Below are 19041 nucleotides of genomic sequence, written 5' to 3'. Positions count from 1 at the left end.
GCTGTGTGCTCCGCAGGTGTTCACCTGCACCCCAGGCAATGCCCCAACCTGGTCACGCTGTGCCTGCACCTCCACCAGCTCAGAACCACTCTCCTCACTTGGAGAAGCACATGGGGCTCCCCTTCCAGGTCTTCCGAGGGAATCGTCTTTCTCATTCCACATGGTTTGGAGGTTGCTGCTTCCCCCTGGCTCCTGGCAGGACATGGCCCGATCCTGGACCATCAGAACAGGGCAAGCCCTGGACACAGTGCAAGCTTTGGGGCAGGCAAGTTGCCCAGACCTGGCTCATCAGCGCCAAGGGAACTGGCTTCTAGGACCACGGCTGCACCACTCGAGAAAGGCTCTTCTGCAGGAGGCCCGGGAGGAGTGGCCGGGGTGTGGGGTGTGGTGGGGGGACTGCAAAACAGAGCCTGTCAGAGTGAAGGGGAAAGAAGGTAGGGCCTTGATGGCAATGTTGAACCGAACATCTGGATCCAGCTGGTCCTGAACCTGCCATTACATAAATCAGTGAAGCCTCCAAAGACCTCGAATGAATTGAATTCTGTTTCCTTCTCTTGCACCCCCAAGATCCCTGGTAATACGAAGCTGAACCCTTCCCCGTATATGTGGTACCTCGCAACCTTCCAATGCACTGAGGTCCCCTCGGGAGACCAGGGAAGTCAGTGGAAGCAGAGGGTCGTTCTAGACTCAGGTGTAGACTCTTTCGTGGACTTTCCCATAGACGGTACCCTGCTGGGCTACAGCGAAGTCAGTAACGGGGGCTGCTTCCCTCTGCCCTGACACCGGGGCTCCCCACCTACTAGCACTGGCGATCGGAGGGCGGTGCGGTGGCCACGTGGGAGATGCACACCCACCACCTCCCTTGAGGCATGTACCAGGCTGGGGGCGCAGTGGACCCCAAACCAACCCAGCGCAGAAGCAGGCCCCTCAGGCTCCTGCCCGTTTCCAGTGGGGCCCCGGGACTCTTCTTTCTCAAGGGGGCTTAACCATATCTCAGATCGCTCGGTGACAGGGGTCAGGCTCAGGTCACCAGAGAGCAATCACTGCTCAAGTCCCGATGCATGTTTTACCATCAGTTAAGTCCACGCCAGGCTCACAGTCACACAACTCCCACCCATCATCACTGCACCATCAGCTCAGGACAGTCACCCTGGGAAGCACGGCCACCCCCCCGCCAGCCGAGGCTAAAAACGGACACAGCATGCCAAGCCTGGCTGCTCCAGTTTCCAAGATGCCAACCCACCAGAGAAAGTGCAATCTCTTTAAAACACGTATAAATCACTGCTCTGCCAAAGGAAAAATCCATTGTAAAGTAAAACAACCGGGATTGCGGTCATTGATTTCTGCCCGGCACTGCCCATTCATTCAGGACGTGCACGTCCGGGTAACAAACAACAAATCGTGTGCTAACAAAGCTTGCTGCTCACGAGACATACACAGGCCGCCGCCGTGAGAAGTGCCTCCCGGACGCAGTTAGCCAGGCAGGAAGCATGCTCTGAGGGTAAGGCTGGCGTGACCAGGCCAAGCAGGCAAAAGGTGGACGCTCAGCAGGGAGGTGTAACGTCTCCCCTCCAGGCCCTGCTCAGCCGGGAATGCATCCTGGACACACGGAACGCCGGGCGCTCATTGCAGAAGCAGACAAGGGGCCCCCACAAAGCCCGAGCAGTGTGACGGACATGGCAGGGAGGACCGAGAGGTCCGTCCACCGGGGCAGAGAGGACAAGGGGTTGGGTCCGCGTCAGGACAGTGGTCCGGGAGCTGGCACTGTGACCCTGGGCGAGTCTCAGGCCCCTCACAGCTGGCAGCATGCTTCGTGCTAAACGGAGACGTCAAACGGTCCGCCGAACGTCTCGGAGAGAAAACATCTACAGCGGAAAGGCAGGCTTTGGCTTTGGTGTCTGGCAAACAGAAAGACTTGCACAGAAAACACGCGTCTCGTTACCGTCAACATGTGAGGAAGGTTATCGAGAAAACTGCAAACGAGTAAAAGCGTTTTCTGTCTGATGATCGTAAATGAAGAGCGGCTCCTCCGTGCAGTGGATTCGGTTTCCCGAGCACAAAACCCCGGAGAGTTGAGCCAAGTCTTGTGTTAGCCCTGGGGCTCTGTCCTGCCCAGAAGGAGCCTGGGGCAGGCTGGACTGTACCGCGAAGGGAGGAAATAAACCTTTAATGCCATGCAATTGGGGGCACTGTGGTCATTTCTGACCACCGTGACTTCGGGGGATGTTTTACAGCCCAAGCAGTCCCCAGGGGAACTCCCCTCCCCGAGAAAGACAGGACTGGGGTCCCCAGCGGGGCCAGCTCACTGCTCGGGGAGGAAAGGTTGTCTCCGTGCTCCCTGGAAGCCGGCAGACATGCTCAGGTCCGGAGGAAAGGCCGTGTGTCTGTCCCCCTGCTCCCTGGGAGCTGGCAGAGGCACTCAGGTCCGGAGCAAAGGCCGTATGTCTGTCCCTGTGCTCCCTGGGAGCCGGCAGAGGCGCTCAGGTCCGGAGGAAAGTCCGTGTGTCTGTCCCCATGCTCCCTGGGAACCGGCAGAGGCGCTCAGGTCCGGAGGAAAGGCCGTCTGTCTGTCCCCGTGCTCCCTGGGAGCCGGCAGAGGCACTCAGGTCCGGAGGAAAGTCCGTCTGTCTGTCCCCGTGCTCCCTGGAAGCCGGCAGAGGCGCTCAGGGAGCAGCTCTCTCTCACCCAGGGCAGCCTCCCTCCTGAGCCATGGCTCTGTGGGTCTTTCTTCCCAGGTTGCCAGTGGGCCGAGGGCCAAGGGCCAAGATGCTGAGCCGGCCAGGGTTGGCCAACAACATTAGCCATCCATCCCTCGCACTTGGTTTGAATAGGTGGCCTCAGTTTTTTTAGCCTTGCCCCCGAGGTGCTTTTGTTTATTGATTTTTAGAGAGAGAGGAAGCAGGAGAGAGATAGACACATGGATGTGAGAGAAACATCGACTGGCCGCCTCCTGCACGCCCCCTACGGGGGACCAAGCCTGCAACCCGGGCATGTGTCCTGACCGGGAATCGAACCAGGGCCTCTCAGTCCATGAGACGACGCTCAGTTCACTGAGCCACGCCGGCTGGGCCCCAAGGTGCTTTTTCTACTTTAGTAACAGTCATCACTTCCACACGGAGTTTCTCCATTTTCAAAGGAAACTTGAAGTGCGGTCTCCAAGCTGGACTGAGGTCTTTAAGACAAGCATCCTGGGAGCCAGAAAGAGCACAAGATGCCGCCCAGTCTGCCCCCGTCACAGGCCCGCGGTGCCACGTGGCGCTCCATGAGCTCACCCCCACCCCGCTTCCCGTGAGCCGCTTCTCAGGGGACGACAACCGTCATTAACTGATTTATCCCATGTTACCTTATTAGGACTATTGCCCAGTCCCCAAGCACGTACATGGTGAGCACATTCTAATAAAAAGAAAGGTGAGCTGTTAGCACAGGGAAGGACAAACACGGTCACCAGCCTCATGACGGGGAACTCGCTCCATGGCTCCTTGGACAGAAACTCCCAGCAGGATCCACTGCCTGCATCTGACATCTTCGCGTGTCTCCCCCAGTGCCTCTCAAAGCCAACTCCGACCCCGGGCTCATCAGCATCCCTAAGCCGGCACCTGGTCCAGGTGCGTTCAGCCTCCCTCACGAAAAACCACGGGGCCTTGGTCAGATAAGACTCTTGAAATGATTGAAAACCAACAAACTGCACACAGGCATTTTCTACAGAACGACTCCAAAGATCTCACCGGGGACCACGATCTCTAACAGGTTAAGGCCCGCTGGTCTGTCACTCAGAATGCAGGCTCTTACAAATATCTGGAGAAGCCGAAGCCCGCCCCCCTCCCCGGTCCCCTCCTCTCCATCCCTGGGCTCCGGCTCCGCTCGGGCACCTGCTGTTCCCCAGGCAGATCATGCTGCCTGTCACTGCCGAGCAGGCACACGGAGGTCCCCTGTCTGGAATGTTCTCGTCCTACTGGCTGCCGAGAAAACACCCTGCTCTGCGAGGTGGGGCCCTTCCAGGTCCCCTGCACACGCCCCCCATGGCCGCTCTCGCCACCTCTTCCTCTAGCATCACATTGAGAACACCCTGGAAGTGAGGAGGGCCACCCTCCTGCGGAGGTGGGGCACCCACAGGATAGCATCGGAACTTTCCTTGGTAACTTCAGTGCTGAACGCGGTGTGTGTACACCTCGGGCACTCCATAAATGTATAACATCTCCATTTCCTTCTAAATAATCTCTCAGACTCTTCTGAATCCTACCCACATTGGATGAACACCAAGACACAGCCTTTGAAAGAATATTGTTGGAGAGCTACAGCGAGGCCTGACTTGGCACGATGCAGTGCAAAATTATTGAATTTCAGGCTCTTGCATTTTCATATTCCATCGGGCCAAAATCAGGACTTTGCTCAAAGGGATGTAAATGGGCAGACCGATAGCCTCTCCGACAGATGACTGAACTTCAGCTGATGTTCGCAACCCCGGCAAAAAGTAATTTATCGAATTACTGATGCACTTAATAAAGTGCCGTCAAGAGCTGAGGAAGACAGAACGCTGAGTCAACCGTCCTTCAAAACTAAGGACGGGGTTACGGCTGCAAAGTATTTTTATGTCTAGCACTTAAACGTTCAGCTGTTGATGAAGCCGAGGCCACTTCGAGAGCCAGGAAAAGCATATGCCGGAAAAATGTGTTGATTACCAGCAATAGTTTCACTAGTAACCACACAGGCTCTGAGATGACCCGGAAGCATGCGGCTCCGAGGGGGGCTCCTTTCTGACCAGCACCCTTTGTGGTGCGGTCACGACCGGAGAGGGTTCACGGTGCAAACGCGAGACGCTCGAGTATCTTGTCTTTGGAAGGAAGGGCCATCACGTTTTCTAGTTATTAAAGCAGCTGCCCTCAGGCGACCTTTGGTGACCCCACGATGAGTGGCTGTAAACCCTTGGGTAACAAAAGGGCACACACATTCCAGCGTTCGGTGCATCGCGCCCATCTCACCTCCCGCCCACACCCCGTCACTGAGAGCTTCTGCCTCGGACGAGTGTCGGGCTCTGAGGACCACTCCACGTACGACACAAGGAAGCAGCTGCTGGGCCTCTGCTCTCTGCAGTCTCCCAGGCTGTGCCCTGGCGTTTAATTCCTGCCCGCAGGGCCCAGGGGCCGGAAGTCCCACTCTGAGTAGAAAGGGGGTTGGAGGTGGCGAAGGGTACCTGGCCCTGGAAGCCAACGGCCCATCATCAGTCGGGAGGGGAGGAGCGAGGGTCCCGGAAGGTCTCACACTCCACGTCATCTCGAGAAGCCAACACGAAAACTCCCGTGTTTATAAGAAACTCTATCATCCTAACTGCCCTCCCCCTTCATTTCTGTGCCTCCTGCAAATGCCCTCCACCCACACGCAGGCCACAGTGTGCCCGCCAGAGTGCCCACGGCTGCCCCCTTCCTCTTCCCACGGAAATCTTTTTGGGGGGTGAAACATCAAGTCAGTATTATTTTCGAGTGACAGAGGCCTCCTCAGACGACAAACACTGGGAGATAAAATCTCAGCATCTAAGTCTCAGCCAGCCTCTCTGTGTGTGTCTGCCTCTGTTTCACTGTCTGTCTGTCCGTGTGTGTCTCTGTCCCCCACCCCGATTCCCTTCCTTTCTTTTCTACATGCAGATGAGCGGGACACTGGACTGAAGACAGGAAAGATCTGGAGAGGAGCATGAACATCTGTAGAGAGAATTCTGTGCCAAAAACCAACGTCTTATCTTCACTGGCAGGTCTTTCTGGAATCCAGAAAATGGGCGAAACATTCTCTAGGGGGCCCTCCCCCTCCAAGGCCCATTCTGTCTGATCTCAAAGCCCCAGCCTCTCACGCAACTGCTCTGTAACACGGGGTTCGCACAGAACGGCAAAGAGCAGGCCAGTCCTGGGGAAACCGTGATGGGAAAGCTGACAAGGTGTCCCCGAAGCCCCCCTGAGCCCTGCTCCTCCTCTGCCTCCTGTGCCCTTCACCCCCAAGCCTCCACCAGGAAGGGAGTCACAGCAGACTCAAACATGAGTACCCCATGAGGACAGCCCTTCCCGCAGGCGGGTCTCCACCTGTGCTATATTTCAAACAACCAAATCAAAGCGTGACCCCACGCCTAGCATCCAGACACGGGGGAGGCCCAGGCAGTGACTTCGGGTTACGCAGGTGTGGGGCACCTTTGAGGCTGGCCTTTTGAACTGGAGAAGAAAGGAAGGCTAGACGCTTGACGCGGAGCCTGCCCGGACAGTGCTCGACCCTCCAAGGGGCCTCGAGCGAGCTGGCAACGCAGTCGGGGCGAGTCTGCAGAAAGACGAGTGGACTCCGCCGAGCAGACCCACACAGCCCTGTCCCAGAGGCGGTCTGAAAGCTGCACCCTTCTCCTGGACCGAGAGCTGAAATAAGAAGGCTGAGGACAAGGGTCACTTGGAATAATACACTGTAATCAAGTAAAGAAGACAAATGGAACCAATTCGCTCCCTAGGACAAAAACTGGTGGCCAGGGTCCAGCTGGAAACACCCAAATCCACTGAAGGACATTAATAACCAGAAGCGGTGTCTGGGTTTACGGCCGGGGATCCAGTGCCTCGCCTTGAGGACACAGCAGGAGCAGCAGGGGACACCTCAGCACTCAGACCGCTCACGCCTGGGACTCAGACCCTGCTTCCCTGGGCTCCTGGGTGTGCGGGGGGCAGGGCGGACCACCTGACACGCCCTAGGCCCGGTTCCCTAAGCTTCGCTCCCACCACCCACCTGACGGCATGTTTGGGGAGCGCCGCTGGCCCCATCAGAATGCAGACTGTAGCAGACACCTGGTTGTCTGTCTGGTACACTATACACGAGTGGATTATATTCACTGGACTTTACTGACTATTTGAAACATTTAAAATAGACATCCTTTGAAGATATTTATTTGGTCTCTACTTCATTGGGAGTTGATATAAAAGGACATGTGTATTGTTTTCATGAAGCGTACTGGAAACACTTTTTTATTTCATAAGCGTAATCAACCCCTTTGAAGTGTTTGTGTCGTCGAAAGAAAGACAGGAGGCCCACAGCTCTGGCTCTGAGCCGGCTGCTGTGGAGTTCAAAGGGGCTGGGAACCACATCAAAACTCCCCGCAGCACCTGGACAGGGCGGGCCTGGGCGGATGAGATTTGGGGAACAGCAGCCAGACCGAGAGGAGAAAAGGAAGCTGGCTTGGTAACCCCCAGGGCAGGGATCTCCCAGCCGGCATCCGCCAGGGCCCCTCCCCCACACCGCGCACCTGCAGCTGGAGGGTTAGAGACGTTCAGCAAAGGCTGTCACCCTCCAGGTGGCTGATCTGACACCCCAACTCCTAGAATACTACCCGGCACTCTGGGTAAGAGAAAAATGCAAGTGCCAAAACGAGAAGTGAACCCTCCAAAGTCCACTTTGGGCCCGTGTCTAAAATTGGCCGCATGTTGAAAGTACCGGTGAGCCTAACCCACTCCAGGTGATGTGGTCGGTGCCCAGGGCAGAGCGCGAGGTAAGCCCCTGGGATGAGCCCAGAATGAGAGTCCTGGGCTGGGCTGTGCAGGGCTGCCTGCACCGGCCGTGGCGAGGGTGACATCAGTCAGCACACCGGGGCTGGCACAGGCTCAGAGATGACGTGGTGCCAAATGTCTCCTTTCAGCGCTAAGAAGACTGAAGTTCTGAGGATTTCGGGGCTGGTCTGTGGCTTCAGAGTCTTTATGTCCTATCTAGAAGGAGGTCCACTGGCCCTGGGCTCACACAGCTGGCCAGGGCCCACACCGCGTCCTGCTGCTGGCTCCCTGGGGTGTTTTCTGGCCCACAGCTAGTTTAATTCAGTCCAAGAGCCCACGTTCAAGTGCACAGAACTTGCATTTCTGCCTCATGAACCACTCTAATGCTGAAGAATCAACGGCAAATTATGTTGCAAAAAATAAAGTTACCTAGCATGTCACACCATACTGATTTGACCTAGCACCCTGGATGGCATGCAAAAGGTATCTACCTATTACTATGGACTCTGACTTTGCTTATTTATTTGTTCAAACCTCACTGGTTCTTAATTTACAGCCTTGGGTGATCCAAGGGTCTGGTCACCACGATTTACTGAGTGCCAGGCATGTGCCTTGTACTTGACATGTGTCATCTGCCACTGTCCCAACAGCTATGTGAAGTACACATTATCGCTCCCATTGTAGAGAAGAAAACACCGAGGCGTGGATTCTGAATAGCTAGCTGAGGTCATACAGAGCTAGGCTTTATGGAACTCCATACCTGAACTCAAAGTCCAAACCCTCCGAGACACACCTTCCTAAAAGCACTAACCACCTGGGTAGAGGAGATAAGTTTCTGAACAAGCCAACTGGAAATTAAAGCAGTCTGGTAAGTGCTCTGGGACAGGCTCTAAAAGGAACTAAAGCAAGACAGATTTTCGTAGGCAGAGGGGCCAGGGAGGCTTTGTGGAGACTTAGGCATTTGAAGTGGACAGTGAGGGATGAGTAGGAGTCCCTAAGCTGCAGATAAAGGAGAAGGCAATTCAGAGCAGGGGGCTGAGCAGGCTCCACCTGAGGATCATGGTGTCTTCAGGGTTCGCTAGGAGATAGCACACCAAAAGACAGGGCATGATCTTGGAACACACTGTTTTATTCCTGGTGATAATCATACATTAGAAGGCTAGTCTTTGTCCTAATGGATACATTCGTTCTTGTTTTGACAGCAGAACCTCTGTACATATAACTCAAGTGTTATAAATGAAAAAGACTCGTCAAGCAAAGGAATAGAGGGTAGCTTCCTTGGGGGCCCCTCATTGCTCCCAAACCTGCCTCCGTGGGAGGTCGGCGGGGTCTCTCTGGCCCAGCTCAGTCATTTTAGCAGATATGTTCAGCATCTCCAGAAGAGTTGGCAATGCAACCCCCCGACAGACCTATTTCATATCTCCATGATTCAGTGCAATCTACATCAACAAAAATGTATGGCTGCCTCCCAACCACACTGACATCCACTAAAAATACACCAGCTCATCCACTTCAGCAGATGCGCACCTAAAATGTTTCACAAGTCTCCTGTCAGGTCCTTGGCTGGGTGCTGGGGATACACTTGTCCTTAGGGGAACTACACTCCGGCATATCTGTGCACAGCAGGCTGGAAGCAGGCTGGAAGATGGATTAGGAAAACACCGGGGGTGTGTTGGGCCGAGTGTGGGGAGATCACACATTTGATTTGGGGCATGTTGAGTTGGGCACATTTGCTGTCCCGGGAGAAACGTCAGGGGGAGCTGTCCATGAGAACTGCAGAGGAGTGGTCTGGGCTAGAAATGCGCCTCGGACCTGGAAGGAGGGACTTTTAATTACAAGAGGTTCCCTGGACTGCGGTGACAGTGGTGGAAACAGACCCAAATGGACTGATGGGGGTATGGTTTGGAGGAGATGTGTGTTTTGACCAGCTGAAATTCACATTTCAGCTCCATTACTAACCAATTGTCAACCACTGTTGATTCCTTACACATGCACCTTCAATGTAACCCTGAATGCCCCCCACCCCAGCCCCATGCTCCCTGCAGCCCCTCTCGGGGACTGATGGACTTGCTCGCCCCTAGTGGGAAGGGATCACTCACTGGAAGGAGGAGCTTGGGACCTCCGACAGGCTTCGGAGGAGGCACCGACCCAGGGGGCCCATCCCTCTCGGCCAGCTGCACGCCACAGAAATGAGAAGTGGCCTCCGTGGGTATGGTTTTCAATCTAAAAACATCCAGATTCATCCAACTGTCTGGCCTCAGAGACAAACCCAGTTCCTAGCTCACGTGGACACATGGCCAGTCTGGGGTTTGGGGGAGTGTGGGTGCTGACTTGCAGGCATCGCTAACACGGAGAACAAAGACCTCTGCTCCTGAGGTCACAATCAGAGGCAGTGCCACACCTGGGAAAGCGGGGTGCCACCACAGGCCCCTCTCACTGAGAGTGCACCCCACCCCTTGGGCCTGCATGTGGCCCTGAGGCCTTCTGCTCCCCGAAGGCCTAGAGCCTGTGCTCAGGAAGCCAGACCCCACCCCTATTCGCACGCAGAGGTCTGCCCCATACCAGCCTGGGCTACCCGCATGTACCCCACCTTCCATGCCCTCCTTTGGCTTTAGTGCACTGGTTTTGGGAATCCCCCTACCCAACACACACAGTTTAAATGGGCATGGGTCTTTATTTTGCCGAGACAGAAGTTCACCCATCTTTGGGACACAAAAGCCCCCAGGCACCCTGGGTCAAGGAGCATCTGGGGTCAAGGGCAGAGTGGACATGCGCACAATGACTCTAACATTTTTTTTTTTTAATCCTCACCTGAGGATATTTTTCTATTTATCTTTAGATAGAGTAGGAGGGAGGGAGGGAGAGAGAAACATCGACATGAAAGGGACACATCTATTGACTGGTTGCCTCCCACACGACCCAGACCCCGACCCCGACCAGGGATGAACCACAACCGAGGTACGTGCCCTTGGCTGGAATCGAACCCACGATTCTTTGGTCCGTGGGCTGACACTCTAACCACTGAGCCATACCGGCCAGGGCCAGACAATGACTCTAAAACATGTGACCTTCTTTACTGGTTTTCAACCATCTTCACTCCAAAATGTAAGCACAGCCCCACATTCTCCTTCCCTCCAGGTTCCTGGACTGCAACTCGGGCAGAGTGGTCCTCATCCAAGGCAAGTCTGAATCATAACAGGGCAAGTCTAACTGTTCAACCTTTCTAGAAAGGCTTGCCATGCCAGGAAAGAATTTAGGTCAGTCCAGCAGGTCACGCAGGGCTTGGCTCTGCCTCGCCATCCTGTAGGCTGTCCTCGGCCTCCCCAGATGGTCCCACGGAGCCCACAGGCTTGACACCGCGCTGACTTTTCAGCCACAGGTCACGCCACCAACACTGCGAACCCTGGCGGCCCGCCCGAGCCGGCGCGGGGCCTGCCTCTCCCTGAGCGCCCGGGCTGGGAAGGCACAGGACGCGGACCGCAGCATCCCAGCAGCAGCTCCCGCCCCTCCGGAGTTGGCGCCGCTCCGAGCCACTTTCTCAAAAGGCTCCTGTCTTGATCCCCGCGAGCGCTTAGCCCCCAACACACCCGCTGGCACCCCCTCTGGGTCTCGCCCGCTTCCACACGCGTCCCTGGCGCCGTCCCCCGGCACTACTGCCACCGGCAGACACACGCTCTGCTCGTCCGTTTACCGAGAGCGGCGGATGGGTCTCCAAGTTGGGCTGGGGGTCCAAGGGCGATGCTCGGGTGCCCGGTCCCCAGTCGCTGGCGCGCGGCGCAGCGCGGGCCGGCAGGGACCCGGCTCGGGGACCAGCACCCGGCGCGGCCCCTCCCTCCCGCGGCGGCGGCCGAGGCGGTGTCCCCGGCCTGCTCCTGCCGCCCTGGGCGCACGGCCCCCGCAGGACGCGCCCGCCCCGCCCCGCCCCGCCCGCGCCCCGCGCTCACCTCCGGAGGGCCGGGCCGGTGGTGCCGATCCCGCCGCCGTGGCGACTCCGCATCTCCCGGGCGCTCGCCCGCCGCCCTCCGGGGCGTCCCTCCGGCCCCGCCGGGTGCGAAGGGGGGTCGTGAGGACGCGCGGAGGCCGGGGGTTCGCGGCGCCGCCTGCGCCCTCCTGCCGCCCGCACCCGCGCCGCCTGCACCCGCACCCGCACCCGCCGCCCGCAGCCGAGCAGGAAATTTGTCCGGCCGGGTCCCGCCGCCTCCTCCGCTCCGGCTCCGGCTCGGGCTCCGCGGCGGGGGCGGGGGCCGGCGCTGCGAGGAGCGGGGGCGACGCCTGGTGTCCGGCGCGGGGAGCGCACCCCGGGCGCCCGCCCCACCTGGGCCGCGGCCCCGCCCGGCAGGATGGCCTGAGTCCGCGCACCGGCCGCCCTGGAGCTCCTGCTCCCCAGGCTGGTGTCCGTCAGGGGAGGCCCTGGCCGGGCCCCACTGCCGGGCCCCAGGAGCGCGGGGAGGGGTCAAGATGTGACAGGCACTCTTGCAAGCGGGGAAAGGCCCTTCCGACCCAGCCTTGGCCCTGGGCACCAGGAAGTGGCTTGGCTGCGCGCCATGCAGTCAGTGCAGGGCCCGGTACCACTCCTGGTTCCGAGAAGTAGCAAGAGCCGAACTCTCCCGACTCAGTGAGCCTGTGTCCTCTGAATAAGGGTGCCCACTTGTGGATGCTGAAAAGGGCCTACTTGTCTTTAAGGCGAAATCTCTTAAAGCTAAACACACCTGCTGTGTTCCGGGACTGCTTTCCAGGTGGTCTCCTGTAAGCTATTTAGGGCGGTTTCAGGGGAAGGGGAACTCCATCAGAAGGGCAGAAATGGTAGATGTTTGGTCATCTTGGTTCCCAACCTTGGGGAGGTGCCCTCTGGGTTGGTCCAGGGCCTGGCTCTCAGGAGGAATATTATGACGTCGTCCCTAATGAGTAGGGACCTCACTCGTTACAGCTTGTGAGTGGCGGCTAGGTTGTTACCACACCTCAAATCAATAGCCAGCAGACAAGTCCTGGGGCACTTGGGGACAGAGCTGCACACCCCAAAGACAGAAGCCGTGGGCACCTGCGGGCTGAGACCACCACAGGCGACCTGTCCGGCGTGCAGTGTTCCTTCCACAGGGTGTAACGAGCTGTAAAACCAATGGAGAACTTGAACTCAACTCCCTTCCGGCCGGGGGCATGCTGTCCCTGGGGGATCTTGTCTGGCGCCAGGGCATTGAACACCATCCACATGCAGGGACCTACGAGGAGCACAGGTCCTGGGGGGCCCTCCAAGCTCTGGCCCTGCTGGCTGTCTCCCCATCCCAGACCCAGCTCTTGCTCTCACTCAGCTTCTCTGCAGGCACCCCTGTCTGCACCTCGCTTCTGCCTCTGATCCGCATCCAAGTCCACTGCTGCCGGCTCCCAAATGCCTCTCGTGTGTCCCCTTCCCTCCCGGCCTCTGCCTCCATCTCTCCGATGGCGGAAATGGCCCCCAACGCCAGACTGGCTCTTTCTCAAACAATCCCTTCTTCACACACCATCCGGAGACCTTTACAAATGAAACCAGGTCATGCCAGTCCCCTGCCTCAGTGCCTTCCTGCAGAGTCGAATCCAAATTCCTGGGAGGCTCTGCCCGATGTGGCAGCTGCTCCTGAGCCTCCGGCCCTGTTCATGGTGCTCCAGTCCCCAGTGCCTTCTCTCAGTGTCAGAAAGAAGCATTTCTCAGTGGGGGGTGGGGGGTGTCTTCCCCCTCTGTACCTGCCCCCACCTTCTTACAGACCCTCTGGAAGATGGCCTCACACCGCTCCCTTCTGCTGCTCTCACAAGGTGTATTCACTTTTGTTGGCGTCCCTCTGGCCCCCATCCCTCCCCTCCCCCAGGGCTATGAGCTCCACTCTGCTCCCCTCCACCCCCCTCCGCCCCTCCGTCTTCGCTCTGGACACCACGCCCACAGCCAGGGGCTGCGCAGTGAAACCACGTGGGCTGACAGATGAGAGGAGGGGCCCAGCCAACAGTGCCGCTGCCTTGTCTCCCTGGAGCCCCGCAGGGTGGCTGCCTCTCTCCTAAGTGTGCCCCCAGGGATCGCCCAGGTTGGGGGGACCAGGTAGCCCAATGATGCCACCCAGCTCTCGATTTCCCTGAGGTGATGGCCGCAGAGCCAGGCTTCTTTCTGTACGCAAAGGCCACCATGTCACAGCTCCGATGAGCACGGTCTGCTTGTTAGCACCGCAGGGCTGCGGAGGCAGAGACTGGGACACCGGAGAGAGAGACAAGTTGCCTTTGTCAGACATCTGCTATTGGAAAGTCAACAGCCCTGGTAACATGATGAGGGGCAGATGGCTCTTCTCTCCCGGCAACATCCTCTCTGTGGGACCCCAAGGATTCTTCCAGGAATGGAGCCGCATCCCTCCCCTTCTTCGGAAATCGAAAGACATACGGCATGGTCACCCCACAGCAGAGGTATGTTGACCCACACAGGCCCCTGATCCTTCTTAGCCTTCTCCATTCAGCCTGTCTTCGGCTCAAGGCCCTGAGACATCAGGGTCAACTTCCCTTTCCCCACCCTAGGCTTCGAGGGCCTCCCCCAGCCCCTTGCCATCCTGAACCCCTAGCCGTCCTCATTTTTTAGGACCATGGACTCAGCCCTTGTTCAATGCACAGCTTCCTCTTCAGCCCCTTGCACACCTGTTTAACTCCTTGCACACCTGTTTAACCCCTTGCACACCAGTTTAACCCACCCTAGCCTCGCTTCTGCCATACTCCCCTCCCAGTTAGTCTCGCCAGCAGCTCCTGCCCTTTAACATGGCTGGGGCTGTTTCCTGTGACCGTGACTATGAACTGGAGTTTCACGTCTTGTTTTTCATTTCCTCTGAGGACTGGCCATTTGGATTTCTTCGAGGCGACCCAAATAATGCTCATCACTCTTGAAGAGCTCAGTAGACGTCAGTGAAAAATTAAAATGCTCAGACCAGGAGTGCTCTCTAGGAAGGTAAGCAAAAGGGCCAAGTTGATTTGTAGGAAGCAAATCGGAGTTGCTTTTAAACATGGTACAGGAACGCTAACGTGAAATCCCTTTCGGAGAAAAAACCAGAAGGGTTCATTTAGGAGTGATTGGCTACGGGGCATGGCAAGCCAGCAAAGACCGACTCCAGGAGCTGTCCCCGCAAGAGGAAACTCGGGATGGTTAGTCTGTTCTCTAGCATGTGCCAGAATCAATAACCCTAATGGGCCTAGAATCTTCTATTTTTACCTTACTCAATTACTCTTCCCCTTCCCCTTTTCAAAGGTATGCCCAGGTACGAACAGTTTTTCACCAGTGAAATCCCAGCCCTTTGACAGCAGCTTCCTCCACTACTCCAGAAAGACGGCGGTGTTTTCTCCTCCACGTCCCGTGGCAGCTTAACTCTTACTTTTCCTTCTTGGATTACTCTTCACTATGGAGAATATCCACGCACCATTCACAGCCTAGGTGCGCAGTTTAATGAATAAAGATAAATGTGTAGCCAGTGGGCTGCAGGTCCTCATCAAGATGCTGAACAACGCCCTGGCCGGTTTGGCTCAGCAGTTAGAGCATCGGCCCGCGGACCGGAGAGTCCCGGGTTCGGTTCCCGCTAAGGGCACCTACCTCGGGTGCGGTGTGTCTCCGGCCCGGATTGGGGTTGTGTGGGTGGCAACCACTCGGTGTGTCTCTCTCACATCAATGTTTCTCTCTCTTTCTTCCCCCCTTTTTCCCTCCCGCTCTATCTGAAGATAAATGCAAAAATGTCCTCGGGTGAGGATAAAAAAAGAAAAAAAAGATACTGAACATGGTCATCCCCCTAGAAAGTCTCCGCGTGTCCCTTCCTGGGAAGTCCTTCACACCTGCCCAGGCAGCCACTGTCCTGAAGTCTGTCATACCTGCTATAAATCACCTCATAAATGGCACCATGCAGCACGAACGCTTTTATTTCTAGTTTCTTTCACGTGACAAAGTCTTTTAGAGATTCATGTTTCATTAATATCGATCGTTTAGGTGATGTACCATTTTTCTCCCGTTGTTTTTAAGCTTTTCTCCTTATTGTAGCTTTTTAAATTTTATTGTTCTGAAATGTGATTAAAATGTATACTAGTGTGGTTTTCTTCAAATCTATCCTACTTGGGATTAGTTGTGATCGTTGCTGGATAAGTTTATACTTTTCATCAAATTTGGAAAATTTTCAGACACTATTTCTTCAAAAATGTTTTCCACCTTCTCCATTTCTGGGACTCCAATTGCGTGTCCGTGAGAGTGGCTGACATGGCCCCCACAGGCCACCGAAGCTTTTGAAATGGGTCAGGCTCTCTGGTCCTGTGTTCCGGTTCCGACCGTGTGATTGCTACGCGTTCAGGTGCACCGATCATTCCTTCGGCGCTTCCGTCTCTGCTGAGACCCTCCGGTGAAAATGCTCATCACGAGAGAACACACGGTAACTGCTCGGTGGCGAATGTTGGCTGGGCTTCCTGTGGCGGTCCCCTCACTGCAGGTACACAGAGCAAGTCACGCTGTCGCACACCTGAAACTCATCACCTCCGCCCATTATGCCTCGCGTTGTAAAAACCACCGGGTCTCTTGGAAAGCGTTCCCCGGCTGAGGGCAGAAGTAGTTTCTCCTCGACTTCTTTGAGCAACTGCAAGACCTTCAACAGATTTCTGGCAGAAGGAAATGACGGAATTTCCTTATTTCTGAAATTCATGAAACAATGTCTGTGATCCACGGAGCGTCACTCGGGGAATGATGTACGATTCACCAGGCTTTGCCTTGTGTGTCGTTTGCTCTGGGAACTGAGGTTAAAGGTGGGAACAGGATCCCAGGCAGGGAGATACTGAGCGAGTGCTTGGTAAACAGGATCTAGGCAGCTATTTTATTTTTATTATCAGTTATTAAAGCAAGATACAATTTAGTTTTTACATGTTTGATTTCCTAAAGCATTGCGATGTTAAGAAAGGATTTTATGTATTAAAAAATTGCCTCCTTCATGGGAAATTGTGCTCATCTTCAGGTAGTCTGTCTCCTAAAACGATCCCAATGTAGATATCAACTACGTACATTTCACAACAAGACCGTAAATATACACAAGTTAATTAAAAAGAGTAAAATAAACCCTATTACAGCTCTAGAGCTCTGTGCGTTATGAGGTGCATATTTGTGGGGGTTTTTATATTAAAAACTCTCTCATGTTTCGTAAGCCGCATGATAAGCAGAAGGAGAAAACAGCAGCCACCAATTGTGAAAAAGAAAGACGATAACAGCTTGTCCCGGTGGTTTTGGTGACGCAGGGGGACATTTTCTCTCTTCCCAGCAGCTAGACGAGCATTTTGCAAAATAACCTTCTCAGAGCGGCAGTGCATGCGGAGGAAACAGAGGTGACTGGAGGTCGTGGATGGTGCAGGGGCAGCCACTGTGCTGTTGCTAATCCTCACCTGAGGATATTTTCCACTGATTTGTTGTTGTTGTTGCTTTTAGAGAGAGTGGAAGGGAGGGAGGGAGGAGAGAGAAATATGGATGTGAGAGAGACAATCGATCGGTTGCCTCCCGCGCACCCCCCAACCCAGGCCAGGGATTGAACCTGCAACCCAGGTATGTGCCCTTGACGGAGAATCAAACCCGTGACCTTTCCATGCTCAGGCCGATGCTCTGACCCCTGAGCCACACTGGCCACAGATGGCCATTTTTTATTTCATATGCAAATCGTGTGTTTATTTTCATGTACTATAAAAATACTATGTACATCATTTGAGGTTATTGTTACAACTAAGCTAATGTAGACTGTGTCAATTCATTTAGAAAAAATTGTGAAGGAGACAGAGATGGTAATCCCATATGTAAACATTCAACAAGGGCTCTGAAGGGCTGAATCGTGGGGAGTCCTGAGCCAGAGTCGCCTCCCAGGTGTTGGTGTCACCTTCATCCCAGGTTTTGGTCTTGCTGTCCCCCGTCTGTGACGGCATCGTGACCCAGGTAGTGTTCTCTCTGCAGTGGCCTCTTCGGCACAGGCTCGGATGTCACTTCCCACGCCCAGCCTTGGTCTGCCCGTCCCTCCTGCAGTCGCTGTCCTGGAGGAGGGCAAGACGGTCCCCAGTGCCTGGCCCTGGAGTAGTCCCAAACCTGGGTGGAAGCTTCTTCACTTGAAGCATGATTGCAGATTCTGCCTCCCCAAATTCACAGTTAAAATCATTTGCAATAACAAGACTTCCTCCCCTCCAACTCTAGGTCTGTGATGGCGTCACAGTGTTAGTTTTGGGCAAGGATGAAAGTCTGTGAACACGGGAACAGAACCATGAGAAGCACAACAGACGGAAAGACAGGGTGACCTTGCTTGAGGCCCTGCACCAGGTTACACACGGGGCTTCCGTTACCCCAAACACGTGAGCTGAGCCAACTTGTCCTAGGTGTTGGGTCAAAGCTCTACATTCTTTCCTCCGGGATGCGTTCAGGGGAAATAAGCGATAAAAAGGCATCCAGCCAAAAACTGAAGTGAGGAGAAGATAAGGCACAGTTGGCCTAGATAAGGTAAGAAAGATGTTGGAGGCGTCGCTCACAATGCATCGAAGCAGACCAATGTTTGGACAGAAGCGCCCACGTAAGCACAAGCAGGAAATGCCCAAGGGACTCGGCAAACATCGGCAGAAGGAAGACAGGGACCCTCTTGAGGCTGGGAAGCCACCCAGTTCGGCGAACGGAAGCAGTTTCCTCTGAATGTATTATGCTGTGTAAGAACTTACAGTGAGAAGAATTCAATAAAACAAGGGAATAATAATGAGGATCAAATAACAGAGATGAGATGGAAAGGATACCAGAGTGAAGGAAGCGAATAGGAACCCAAACCACATAATTTCAGACTTACTGTGAGAGGTAAAGAAAGACTTGACCAGAAGACAGATGATCACAGTGCAGGGCAGGAGCTGAGTGCCAGGGAGAAGGATGGACGGCCTAGAGCATGGGAGCAAGAGTGGTGACCACGGAGCTGAAGGCAACCCAGCACAGAGACAACCCAGCACAGAGACAACCCAGCACAGAGACAACCCAGCACAGAGACGACAACCCAGCACAGAGACGACAACCCAGCACAGAGACAACCCAGCACAGAGACAACCCAGCACAGAGACAACCCAGCACAGAGACAACCCAGCACAGAGACGACCCAGCACAGAGACGACAACCCAGCACAGAGACAACCCAGCACAGAGACAACCCAGCACAGAGACAACCCAGCACAGAGACAACCTGTGTGCCTGAGGGCAAGATTCTGACAAGTGGAGCTCAGTACTCAGAAAGGTGATGCAGAAAAAATGTCTCTGCAATGAACTGAATGTGAAGATTGAAAGACAACCTGTGAATGAGGGAAAAAATGATACAGAACAGTCTATCTAAACTGTATCCAGGTTAAGTGACTACATTCCACAAATAAAGATTTAAAAAGAGACTTCACCGAAGAAAGTATATGGATGACAAAAAGCACATAAAAAATGTTTGGCATCATTAATATAGTGACATGCAGATGGAAACTATAGCGAGATACTATGCAGCACTCAAAAGGCCAAATTTTAAGGGACTGATAATAGCAAG

At 55.0% G+C, this 19041-nt stretch overlaps 1 protein-coding gene across 1 annotated transcript in view; it reads right to left on the bottom strand.

Annotated features, from left to right (window-relative positions):
• The window catches only part of PTPRE (protein tyrosine phosphatase receptor type E), a 133930-nt gene extending 122463 nt beyond the window's left edge, over nt 1–11467 (bottom strand). The window contains exon 1 of the mRNA XM_036264547.1: nt 11444–11467. The gene's annotated coding sequence lies outside the window, so the exon portion shown is untranslated. The remainder of the gene's footprint in view (nt 1–11443) is intronic.
• Between the last annotated feature and the right edge of the window lie 7574 nt (nt 11468–19041).

The sequence above is a fragment of the Molossus molossus genome, unplaced genomic scaffold, assembly GCF_014108415.1.
Source record: "Molossus molossus isolate mMolMol1 unplaced genomic scaffold, mMolMol1.p scaffold_m16_p_17, whole genome shotgun sequence".
Classification (NCBI taxonomy): domain Eukaryota; kingdom Metazoa; phylum Chordata; class Mammalia; order Chiroptera; family Molossidae; genus Molossus; species Molossus molossus.
The sequence above is the reverse complement of the archived record's forward strand: the minus strand, read 5'-3'. Positions and strand labels throughout refer to the sequence as shown.